The following is an 11,520-nucleotide window of genomic DNA, read 5'->3' as shown; positions in this document are numbered from 1 at the left end:
TCTACCTTGGACAGTACACCTGAATGTTCCAGACTCTCCAGCTCTGCTTCGACGGCTGGGTGGATCGCATAAGGTACCGGTCTGGCCGTAAAAAATTTTGGGCTTGCGTTTTCTTCAATTTTAATCGTCGCTGTCATGCCTTTTAGTGTTCCGAGTCCTTGCTGGAACACTTCTTTTGCGTCAGTTAGGATCTTTGACAGTCGCCCAGGTGTGACGTCGTCGTCCTTTTTGTCAGCCACAGTCAGTGCCTGTATGGAATGCCAATCCAGTTGTATTTTCCGGATCCATTCACGTCCCAGTAATGGTGGTCCTCCATCTTGCAATACATACAGGTCTAGTTTTGATGTTTCCTTACCGTTATATATAACGGTCACCCTTATTTTTCCTTTGGAGTAGACTTTTTGCCCCGTGTATGTCTTCAAAATAATTTTTGTGTCTCTCAAGGGTATGTGTGAGAATAGCCGCTTGTAGTCCCGTCAGTTTATGACTGTTAGGGCTGATCCTGTGTCCAATTCCATCTTTACCTGGACTCCTGCTATCTTGAGAGTGACCCAAATGGTTCGGTGATCCTCCGTTGTGATCACATTATGTAGTTTCAGACAACTCAGTTCCCTGCTTTCGGAGTCATTATCACTCTTTTGTTCGTCTGAACTATTCTCCGTCATCTTATGTACCTTTTTGTACTTTTCTTTGGTAGGTTTCTTATTGCTGCTTTTCTTTCCCGACCTGCAGACTCGTGCTATGTGTCCTACTTTTCCACAGTGTCTGCATACTTTGTCTTTGAACCAGCAATCATTCTGGTCGTGTGTTGTTCTGCCGCAGCGATAGCACTTCTCTGTTCCATATGACATTTCATTTGTGCCATATTCTTGCGGTCTCTGTTGTATCTCTGCAGCGCCCCGTGCTGCTGCTTCATATGACACCGCAATGCTGAAAGCCTTTTCCAGCGTAAGGTCCTTTTCAGATAAAAGCCGTTTCTGGGTTCCTTCACTTTGAAGCCCACACACAAAATTGTCCCTTAAGGTATCTGCCAGTCCCGCTCCAAACTGGCAGTGTTTCGATAGTTTGCGCAGTTCTGTTAAATAATCAGCATTGCTTTCATCCTTATGCTGGTTCCGTTTGTGAAACTTGAATCTTTCTGCTATCAGCAGCGGTGTGGGGTTTAAATGTTCCTGTAGTATCGTTACTATGTCTTCAAAACTCTTTTCCATTGGCTTCGTTGGGGTTACTAGATTTCGTAATAAACCATACGTCTTTGCACCCATTAAATTTAACAATACCGACGCTTTCTTGTCATCTGACACCTCATTTGCCTTGCAGTATACCTCTATTCGTTCGACATATGTAGTCCAATCTTCGACTTCATTGTCAAATGCGGTGATACTGCCACTCTTCGGCATTTTGGGTGTGGTTTAAAATGGCGTCTCCCAATGACTTAAAATGGTGTCTCACGCGCTTTCCTTCCTCCCCCGCTGCTGCCAACGCCGCTCCCGGCGGTTCTCGTGGCAATGGCGGCGCCCTGTAGGTTTTGCGCGCTGCTGTTTCGCTGCTGCCAACGCCGCTCTCGGCGGTCCTCGTGGCAATGGCGGCACCTCTCAGGTTTCTGTGCATCTCTCTCTCCCTCTCTCCGACGCTGCTCGGCCCCTGAACACCGGCTGTGCCCTGTGCGCTCTGCCCTCTCTCTCTCTCCCCCGTCGACACTGCTCGGCCCTTTGCTGTGCCGCTTGGTCGGGCTCTAGCCCGCTGCTGTCCTGGAAGGGTCTGCGCACTACCTGTTGCCAGCCCGTTTCGCTGGACTGCCTCGACTGGAAAGCCAAGCCTGGCTCTCGACAGCCTCCCCCGCAATTCTCGAGTCTCTGCTGGATGACTGGGCGGTTGCCCGTGGTCGACGCCCGAGTCTCTGGCCTTGACCTCCAATCCACTGATCTCCAGGAACGAATCTCCGGGAGGTGATGCAGAGTTGCAGTTAGGTTCGAAATTGCCTCGTCGCCAATGTGGTGTCTGTGTATAACAAGACACAGACTGCAGGAGAAACGGTACAACAGGTGTTTACTCAACGTGGTTCACAGTGGAACTGATCTGTACAGATTACTACTCAGTGTTATATACAGGTGTGGTCACTGCCGGTACTGCAGTATACATGAGCTGTAAAACATAGTTCCCCCCTTAAAGGTATATAGAACTGGTTGGCAGACAGGAAGCAAAGAGTTGGAATAAATGGATCTTTTTCCGAGTGGCAGGCAGTGACTAGTGTGGTACCGCAGGACCCCAGCTATTCATAATATATATAAATTGTAGTGTATGTGCCTTTAAGTCAGAACTACTTTTACAGCTCCTGTATACTGTAGTACTGGCAGTGACCACACCGGTATATAAGCTTTGTGGATGCCTCTGTACCCCCAGTCGTGAGACTACCCTCCTCCAGTAAAGACCTGTTTATTGTTGATGTACAGCATCCGTGTGATTATTTTATAACAGCATATCCTCTGAATCACAGATCTAACAGTGGCGACGAGTGTCGATTTGAATCTACCTGCAACATAAAAAAAAAATAGTCGAGGCCAGGAACACGGGCGTCGACCACGAGCAACCGCCCAGCCGTCAGGCAGAGATTGAACTTCGCAGGGGAGGCTGTGGAGAGCGGGGTTGGTTCCCCAGCCATGACGAGCAGCAAGAGACCGACGACAGGTCCAGCGTAGACCCTTCCTGAGCAGCGGCGGCTGGAGCCGACCGACAGCGGAGAGAAAGCCGAGCAGCGTCGACGGGGTAAGACAAAGGGTGAAGAGCGCAGGGCGAAGCCGGGGTTTGAACACCGAGCTGCGTCAAGAAAAAGAAAACAAACCGGAGAGAGAGAGGGTAAAGAAACAGCCGGGTTCTAGACTGAGCGGCGTTGAAAAAAATAAATAAATAAAAAGAAGAACGCGCAGAGCACAGCCAGGGCTCACAGGCTGAACAGGGCCCGCGGGGCGAAGAAAGGGGAGCGCGGGAGACGCCATTGAGCTGCGGAGAAGAAGGAAGAGCGCGGGAGATGCCATTTTTAGAAGCCGCAGCGGAGAAGGAGGGCGAGCGCGGGAAGGAAGGAAAGCGCGGGAGACGCCATTTTGTGCCAGCGGAGAAGAAGGGGAAGCGCGGGAGGTGCCATTTTTGACAGTTAACTCACACCCAAGGATGCCGAAGAGTGGCAGTATCTCTACGTTCGACAATGAAGTCGAAGATTGGGCGACATATGTGGAACGTATTGAGGTGTACTGCAAGGCAAATGAAGTGCCAGATGCTAATAAAGCACTGGTTCTGTTAAATTCCATGGGTGCAAAAACTTATGGGTTACTGCAAAATCTAATAACCCCAGAGAAGCCGGTAAACAAGAATTTTGAAAGCATAGTAGAAATCCTACAGGACCACTTAAACCCCACACCGCTGCTGATAGCAGAATGATTTAAGTTCCATAAAAGGAACCAACACAAAGACGAAAGCAATGCTGAGTACCTAACGGAACTGCGCAAGCTATCGAACCACTACCAGTTTGGAGCGGGGCTAGCAGATACGTTAAGGGACAAGTTTGTGTGTGGGCTACAAAGTGAAGGAACCCAGAAACGGCTTCTATCAGAAAAGGATCTTAAGCTGGACAAAGCTTTCAGTATGGCAGTATCACACGAAGCAGCCGCAAGGGGCGCTGCAGAGATACAACAGAGACCGCAAGAATATGGCACCAATGAAATGTCCTATGGAACAGGGAAGTGCTATCGCTGCGGCAGAACAACACATGACCAGAAAAACTGTTGGTTCAAGGACAAAGTGTGCAGACAGTGTGGGAAAGCAGGACACATAGCAAGAGTCTGCAGGTCTGGGAAGAAAACCAACAGTAAGAAATCTCCACAGGAGAAGTACAAAAAGGTACACCAGGTGATGGACAGTGGTTCAGATGAACAGAAAAGTGATACAGACTCCGGAAGCAAGGAGCTGGGTTGTCTGAAACTACATAAGGCAACCGAAAGGGAGGATCACCAGACTATCTGGGTTACACTCAAGATAGACGGAGTCCAAGTGAAAATGGAATTGGACACAGGGTCAGCTCTAACAGTCATAAATCAAAGAGACTACAAGCGGCTATTTTCACACATACCCTTGAAAGCTACAGAGATTGTCTTGAAGACGTATACGGGGCAAAAAGTCTACCCTAAAGGAAAAATAAGGGTGAAAGTGACATATAAAGGCCAGGAAATACCTAAAATGGATATATATGTATTGCCAGATGGAGGACCACCACTGCTAGGACGTGAATGGATCCGGAAGATACAATTAGATTGGCATTCCATACAGGCACTGAAGATTGAGGCCAAAAAGGATGACGACGTCACACCTGGACGACTGTCAAAAATGCTAACCGACGCAAAAGAAGTGTTCCAGGAGGGACTAGGAACACTAAAAGGAATAACAGCAATGATTAAAATAGAGGAAAATGCAAGCCCAAAGTTTCTGAAGGCCAGACCAGTGCCTTATGCGATCAGACCAGCTGTTGAAGCAGAGCTGGAAGGGTTGGAACGTTCAGGAGTACTGTCCAAAGTGGACTGGATCGAGTGGGCTACACCCATCATTCCTGTAATGAAGAGGTCATTGAGTAATACGCCTGGGAACCAAAGAAGGTCCGCATCTGTGGGGATTTTAAGGTGACAGTGATCCCAGTCCTTCACACGGTACAATATCCGCTTCCACGAATTGAGGATATTTTCGCCTCGCTATCTGGAGGTAAACGCTTCACCAAAATTGATCTAGCCCAGGCGTACTTGCAAATGGAGGTAGAAGAAGCTTCGAAACAATACCTTACAATCAACACTCATAAAGGTCTCTACCAATACAACCGGCTGGTGTTTGGAGTAGCCTCGGCTCCGGCTATCTGGCAGAGGGCGATGGATCAGGTCCTGCAAGGGATTCCAGGGACCCAGTGTTATTTGGACGACATCTTGGTCATGGGCAAAAATGACGGTGATCACCTCGCCAACTTGGAAAAGGTGCTCGCCAGATTAAAGGACTATGGGCTACTAGCTAATCGCCACAAGTGCGAGTTTTTCCAGAAACAGATCTCGTATTGTGGCCACGTCGTCGATGAAGAGGGGTTACATAAGTCCCCTGACAAGATTGAGGCAGTAGTCAAGGCTCCAGCACCGGAAAATGTGTCACAACTGAGGTCGTTCCTCGGGCTGGTAAACTACTACCACAAGTTCTTACCAAATTTGTCTACGGTATTACACCCACTGAACACCCTACTGCAAACAGGGGTACCATGGAAGTGGGATGACGAACGTAGACAAGCTTTCCAGAAGTGTAAGGAATTGATCACATCAAAAGAGGTGTTGGCCCATTTCAACCCAGCACTACCAATTCGTTTGGCATGTGATGCATCACCCTATGGTATTGGAGCGGTGCTGTCGCACAAATTCCCAGATGGGTTGGAGAGGCCAGTAGCCTTTGCGTCTCGGTCACTAACCTCAGCCGAGCGCAACTACGCCCAGATTGACAGGGAGGCCCTCAGCCTAGTATGGGGAGTAAAAAAATTCAACCACTATCTGCATGGGCAGAAGTTCACCTTGCTGACTGACCACCAACCACTTGTCTCCATCTTTAATCCTAAGAAGGGCGTTCCAGTGATGACTGCACAGCGGTTACAAAGATGGCCCCTGTTTTTAGGGGCGACTCAATATGAAATAGAATATAAAGGCACGAAACAGCATGGGAACGCTGATGGGCTATCGCGCCTGCCACTGCCTACTGTGGAGGAAGCGCCAGCAGTGGAACCTATCGAGATATTTTATTCGCCAATAATGGAACGATTGCCAGTAACAAACGCGGATATAGAGAAGGAGACCCGAAATGATCCGACGCTGTCGCGGGTATATGAATTGACGGTGAGGGGATGGCCAACACATGGCGACTCACTGTTGCCAGCATTCTCATCCAGAAGAGAACAGCTGTCAGTATGCCAGGGGACAGTGATGTGTGGATCCAGAGTGGTGATTCCACCCAAGTTAAGGGAGAGAGTGCTAAATGAACTACATGAAGGTCATCTGGGGGGAGTGAAAATGAAAAGCCTTGCTAGGGCTTATGTGTGGTGGCCGGGAATCGATCAACAAATCGAAGACCTAACTAAGAGCTGCTTAGGATGCCAGAAGGTCCAAAATGCACCACCACATGCCCGTCTACACCCATGGGAGTGGCCGTCCTCTCCATGGCAACGGGTGCATATTGATTTCGCTGGTCCATTCATGGACTCAATGTTCTTAATAGCAGTGGATGCTCATTCAAAGTGGCCTGAGGTGATAAAAATGTCTTCAACCACTACAGAGAAAACGATTGCAGTCCTACGGACCATATTTGCCAGAAACGGTTTGCCAGAGCAGATTTGCTCTGATAATGGACCACAGTTTGTATCCGACGAGTTCCAAAAATTTATGAGAAGGAATGGGGTAAGGCATTACACATCCGCCCCGTATCATCCAGCCACAAATGGATTGGCTGAGATGTTTGTACAAAACTTTAAGAAGGCGATAAAGGTCATGTGCGACGATGAAATTCCACTACAGCAGAGGATGGACAATTTCTTATTAGCCTACCGAAACGCGACACATGCAGTTACCAACCAGACCCCGGCCATGATGTTCTTTAACCGAAGGTTGAGATCTCGTCTGGATTTGCTCAGATCACATGTGCGAAGAAATGTTGAGGACAAACAATTCCAGCACATCAATGAGAAGCCGACAAGGAGCTTCAATGTAGGGCAACCAGTCTTGGCCTGTGACTATCGAACAGAGAAATGGCAACCCGGAACGATATGTACAAGGCAGGGGCCATTAATGTACACAGTGGATGTGGGGGGGAACATTGTGAGACGCCACGTCGATCAGATCTTAGCGTCAAGGGAACGCGTCAACCCCATGTCTCGAGTACCTGGGGATGAACCTGACATACTGGTAGCCTCTACTTCAGACCCAGTAGCAGTGGAACCCGATGAACTACCCGATGAAAAGGAGTCAGAATCGCCTCTGCACCAAGAACAAGAAACTCCGGAAAGGCGCTATCCCGAAAGGGTCAGGAAGCCGCCCCAAAGACTGAATCTATAAATGGACTTTTGTTGTTTAGTGCACATGTTAAAAATGTTAATTGTTATTTGAATATTAGGGGTACTACTAATCTAAAAGGGGAGGAATTGTAGTGTATGTGCCTTTAAGTCAGAACTACTTTTACAGCTCCTGTATACTGTAGTACCGGCAGTGCCCACACCGGTATATAAGCTTTGCGCATGCCTCTGTACCCCCAGTCGTGAGACTACCCTCCTCCAGTAAAGACCTGTTTATTGTTGATGTACAGCAGCCGTGTGATTATTTTATAACAGCATATCCTCTGAATCACGGATCTAACATAAATGATCTAGACGAGGGAACTAGATGTAATGGCCTAGAAATTCAGTGGGCTGCGCCACCAGTTAGCGCCCAAAGAGGGCACTCAGTGGCTTTAGCGCCACTGGCCATGCCTCCTGCGATATTTAGCGGGGCGCTAATGGCGGCGTTAGGTTGTAGCGCTGCGCCACCACCGATGACGTCATTGGTGTGCGCAGCGCCCCGCTCCCTCCCCGATCACGATATTTGGTCGCGCCCGCCTCTGTAACGCCGGTCGCAAATCGCGACCGGTTCACAGGGCCTACCTGTGGCGGTAGTGGCGCAAATTAAGGTGGAGGTGCGGGGCGGCCATTTTTTCCGGTGGCCGCCTGCCAGCACCTCCTCGCGCCGCCCTCCCCGGCCTCCTGATCCACCCCCCGGGCAGTGCCGGCTGTGTCCCAAAAGCCCGGCACTTCTCCTCGGTGTCGGGCTCTTTTGCTGGCACTCACGATCGGTGATCGCGCTGGTGCAGGCCCCTCCCCCTTAAGAAGGGGAGGAAGGCCTGCAGTACAGCAGCGCGCCGTGCCACAGCATGTGGCGTTGTGGCACGTAGCGCGGCGATATTCAGTTTGAGCGCCCCAAGCGGGACGCGGGGAGCCTCGAGCAGCGCCCCGAGTCCCTCTTGGGACGCTCCCACTGAATATCGGGAGAGCGCAAGCGGCTCTGGCCGGAGCGCAAATTCCGGCGCCCAGGCGAGCTTGGCGCCCCAAACGCGGCGCCACCGAATTTTTAGCCCAATATCTCCAAATTTGCAGACAACACAAAGCTGGGTGGGCGTGTGTGCTGTGAGGAGGATGCAGAGAAACTCCAGTATGATTTGGACAGGTTGGGTGATTGGGCAGATGCATGGCAAATGCAGTATATGCGAGGTTATCCACTTTGGTGGCAAAAACAGGAAGACAGATTATTATCTGAACGGCAATAGATTGGGAAAAGGGGAAGTGCAACGAGACCTGGGTGTCCTTGTGCACCAGTCGCTGAAGGTAAGCATGCAGCTGCAGCAGGCGGTTATGAAGGCAAATGATATGTTGGCCTTCATAGCGACAGGATTCGAGTACAGGAGCAAGGATGTCTTGCTGTAGTTGTACAGGGCCTTGGTGAGACCACACCTTGAGTATTGTGTGCAGTTTTGGTCGCCTTATCTCAGGAAGGATGTTCTTGCCATGGAGAGAGTGCAGCGAAGATTCACCAGACTGATACCTGAGATGGCAGGAATGACGTATGAGGAGAGATTGGGTCGATTAGGCTTATATTCGCCATAGTTTAGAAGAATGAGAGGGGATCTCATTGAAACTTATAAAATTCTAACAGGACTAGACAGACTAGATGCAGGAAGGATGTTCCTGATGGCGGGGGAGTCCAGAACCAGGGGTCACAATCTAAGGATAAGGGGTAAGCCTTTAGGACTGAAATGAGGAGGAATTTCTTCATCCAGAGAGTGGTGAACCTGTGGAATTCTCTACAACACAAGGCAGTTGAGGCCAATTCATTAAATATATTCAAGAAGGAGTTAGATATATTCCTTAAGGCTAAAGGGATCAAGCGATATGGGGAGAAAGCAGGGACAGGGTACTGAATTTGGAAGATCAGCCATGATCTCATTAAATGGCGGAACAGGCTCGAGGGGCCGAATGGCCTACTCCTGCTCCTATCTTCTATGTTTCTATGTTTCTAAGTGTTGAAAATAAAGATTTCAATGTTTGACAGCACATTAATAGAAACTTCACATGAACATTGGCTAAAACACCCAAGTGCCCACCCTTGTGTGTTGTTAGTTGATATGATTGGACTAGGATGAGGGTGAGTGTGAGGGGTGGTTAGTCATATGGGGAAGTGATGAAGAAGATAGGGCGGGATGGATGGAGGTGCAAGGTAAGTTGGTGTGAGTAAGGATGTGCAGGAGTAGGGTAGGAAAGGCAGAGTGATGGGGATGTGATGAGTGGCACAGCAGGATGAGGTTGAGTGTGGCTTTGTAGTAACATTTCGTGATTTAATGACTTAATTGAAAGGTTTGCATCATTGCAGCCTGGTCCTCCTGACAACATCCCTGCTTGTGTCCTCCTATGCAATGTGCAACTAGGTTGCGTTGACCTCCTGGGGAGGTCTCTTCCGCCCATGGGTAGTGAAGAAGACATTCCTGCGTGCTGTGACTCCCTCCAGAAGTATATAGAGGGAGTCATGGGAGAGCCTGGGTGTAGCTGTGTGCCTCTGTGCAGTGCTTATCAGTGTTTGAAGCACCTCAATACTGTAGAACACTGACAGCAGAAATGTCAAAATGAATTTGCGCATGGTCCCTTTAAGGAAACCAACTGATGACGCATCATCAAGTGACGTCATCAGACCTGCTTCCTTCAATTGGCAGGCAAACGAACTGGGTGGGCTTAACAAGCCCAATCAGCGTAAAATTATTTTCACAGAGCAGGATAGAGCCAACAGCGGGGTCGCCCTGGACCTGCCTCGGTAGGCGAAATTGCGGCCGTTAACTCTGATTTTCTCTCTCCACAGATGCTGCCTGACCTGCTGAGTATTTCCAGCATATCTGTTTTTAGTTCAGATTTCCAGCATCCGCAGTATTTTGCTTTTGTATTAGTATTTAAGTCGTTGCCACTTCTCTTCCAGGAATGCCTACCTTGAAGAAGTTCTGCTCTTCTCTCAGACAGGATTTCCATTTGTCTCTTTTACCTTGTTCATCCTCATTGCTTTCTGTTTCCCTTCTCATGTTTGATCAGCTATCTACCAAAGCTCGCTTTCACAGCCACATCTCTTTCCTCAGCAACTGTCTCCAGCTCTGACTTATTCCACATGGATTCTAACTTGAATTCCACCCTTCATGTTTTGGATCCACCCATAATTATAGATATCGCCAAGATATTCAGCGATCCTCGAACCACTGCTCTCGATGCATCCTGAGATCCACACTCAATGCCATGCATCGCCACATGAACACTCTCGACCTCTCTCTTCAGCAGCACTGATGCACTCTATCTCAAAGCTGTCCTGGTCTGCAGTTCCATTTCATCTTTCACCTCATTTGGCACTTTAACAAAAAACGTTTTTTCTTCCTTACAGGTATCAAGAATTGCAAGTTTCAAAGGGTCTTGGACACCAACGCCCCTCCGGAACCTTCTTCCCCTTCACTTTCCTCTAATCGCATCCCTTCTTCTAATCTCACCCCCTGCCTTGTTTTCATTATCCCCTGTGACCTTCCCCTGTCTGACCCCGAACGATCAGTCCTCAGCAAAGGCCTGAGCTTCATTCCCTTATCCCCTCACCTCAATGAATTTCTAGCTCAGCACGACGCTGAGCACTTTTTCCATCGCCTTTGCCTCTGTGCCCACTTCTTTGACCAGGAGTCTTCCCCCAACACAACGGACCCTTTCTCCTGTCTTCAGGATTCTCATTGAACCTGGACCCCTCCCTCTGGCCTCTTACCGACTTTAGATCTTTTCATTGGGAACTGCTGGCGTGACATCAGCCATCTCAATTTCTCTGCTCCCCTCACTCACTCCAACCTACCTCCCTCTGAACGTGCAGCACTCCGTTCTCTCAGATCTAACCCTAACATTGTCATTGAACCTGCTGACAAGGGTGGCGCTATTGTTGTTTGGTGAACTGACCTCTACCTTGCAGAGGCTGAACGCCAACTCTCTGACACCTCCTCCTACCTCCCCCTGGACCATGATCCCACTATCGAACATTATGCCATCGTATCCAAGACTGCCACTGACCTCATATCTTCTGGAGATCTACTCACGTCCTCCAACCTAATAGTCCCCAAACCCTGCACAGCCACCTCTACATCCTTCTCAAGATCCAGAAAAAGGACTGCCCAGGTAAATCCATCATTTCAGCCCGTTCTTGTCCCAGGGAACTGATTTCTTCCTACCTTGACTCTATTTTATCTCTCCTTGTCCAGTCTCGTTCCATCTACATCTGTGACTCTTCCAACAGGATGGATGTTATGTTGCCTCCCTGGTGCCAGGGTCAAGGATGTCACTGAACGGCTGCAGGACATTCTGAGGGGGGAGGGTGAAGAGCCAGAGGTCGTGGTCCACATCGGTACCAATGACATAGGCAGAAAGGGGGATGA

At 49.2% G+C, this 11,520-nt stretch overlaps 1 pseudogene; it reads left to right on the top strand.

The window, feature by feature from the left end:
- The first annotated feature begins 9,289 nt into the window (after positions 1-9,289).
- LOC147112518 (uncharacterized) lies at positions 9,290-11,305 on the top strand (annotated as a pseudogene).
- Positions 11,306-11,520: the final 215 nt, after the last annotated feature.

The sequence above is a fragment of the Somniosus microcephalus genome, chromosome 9 (genome assembly GCF_052327205.1).
Source record: "Somniosus microcephalus isolate GS21.2 chromosome 9, FLI_Smic_1.0, whole genome shotgun sequence".
Lineage (NCBI taxonomy): Eukaryota > Metazoa > Chordata > Chondrichthyes > Squaliformes > Somniosidae > Somniosus > Somniosus microcephalus.
The sequence above is the reverse complement of the archived record's forward strand: the minus strand, read 5'-3'. Positions and strand labels throughout refer to the sequence as shown.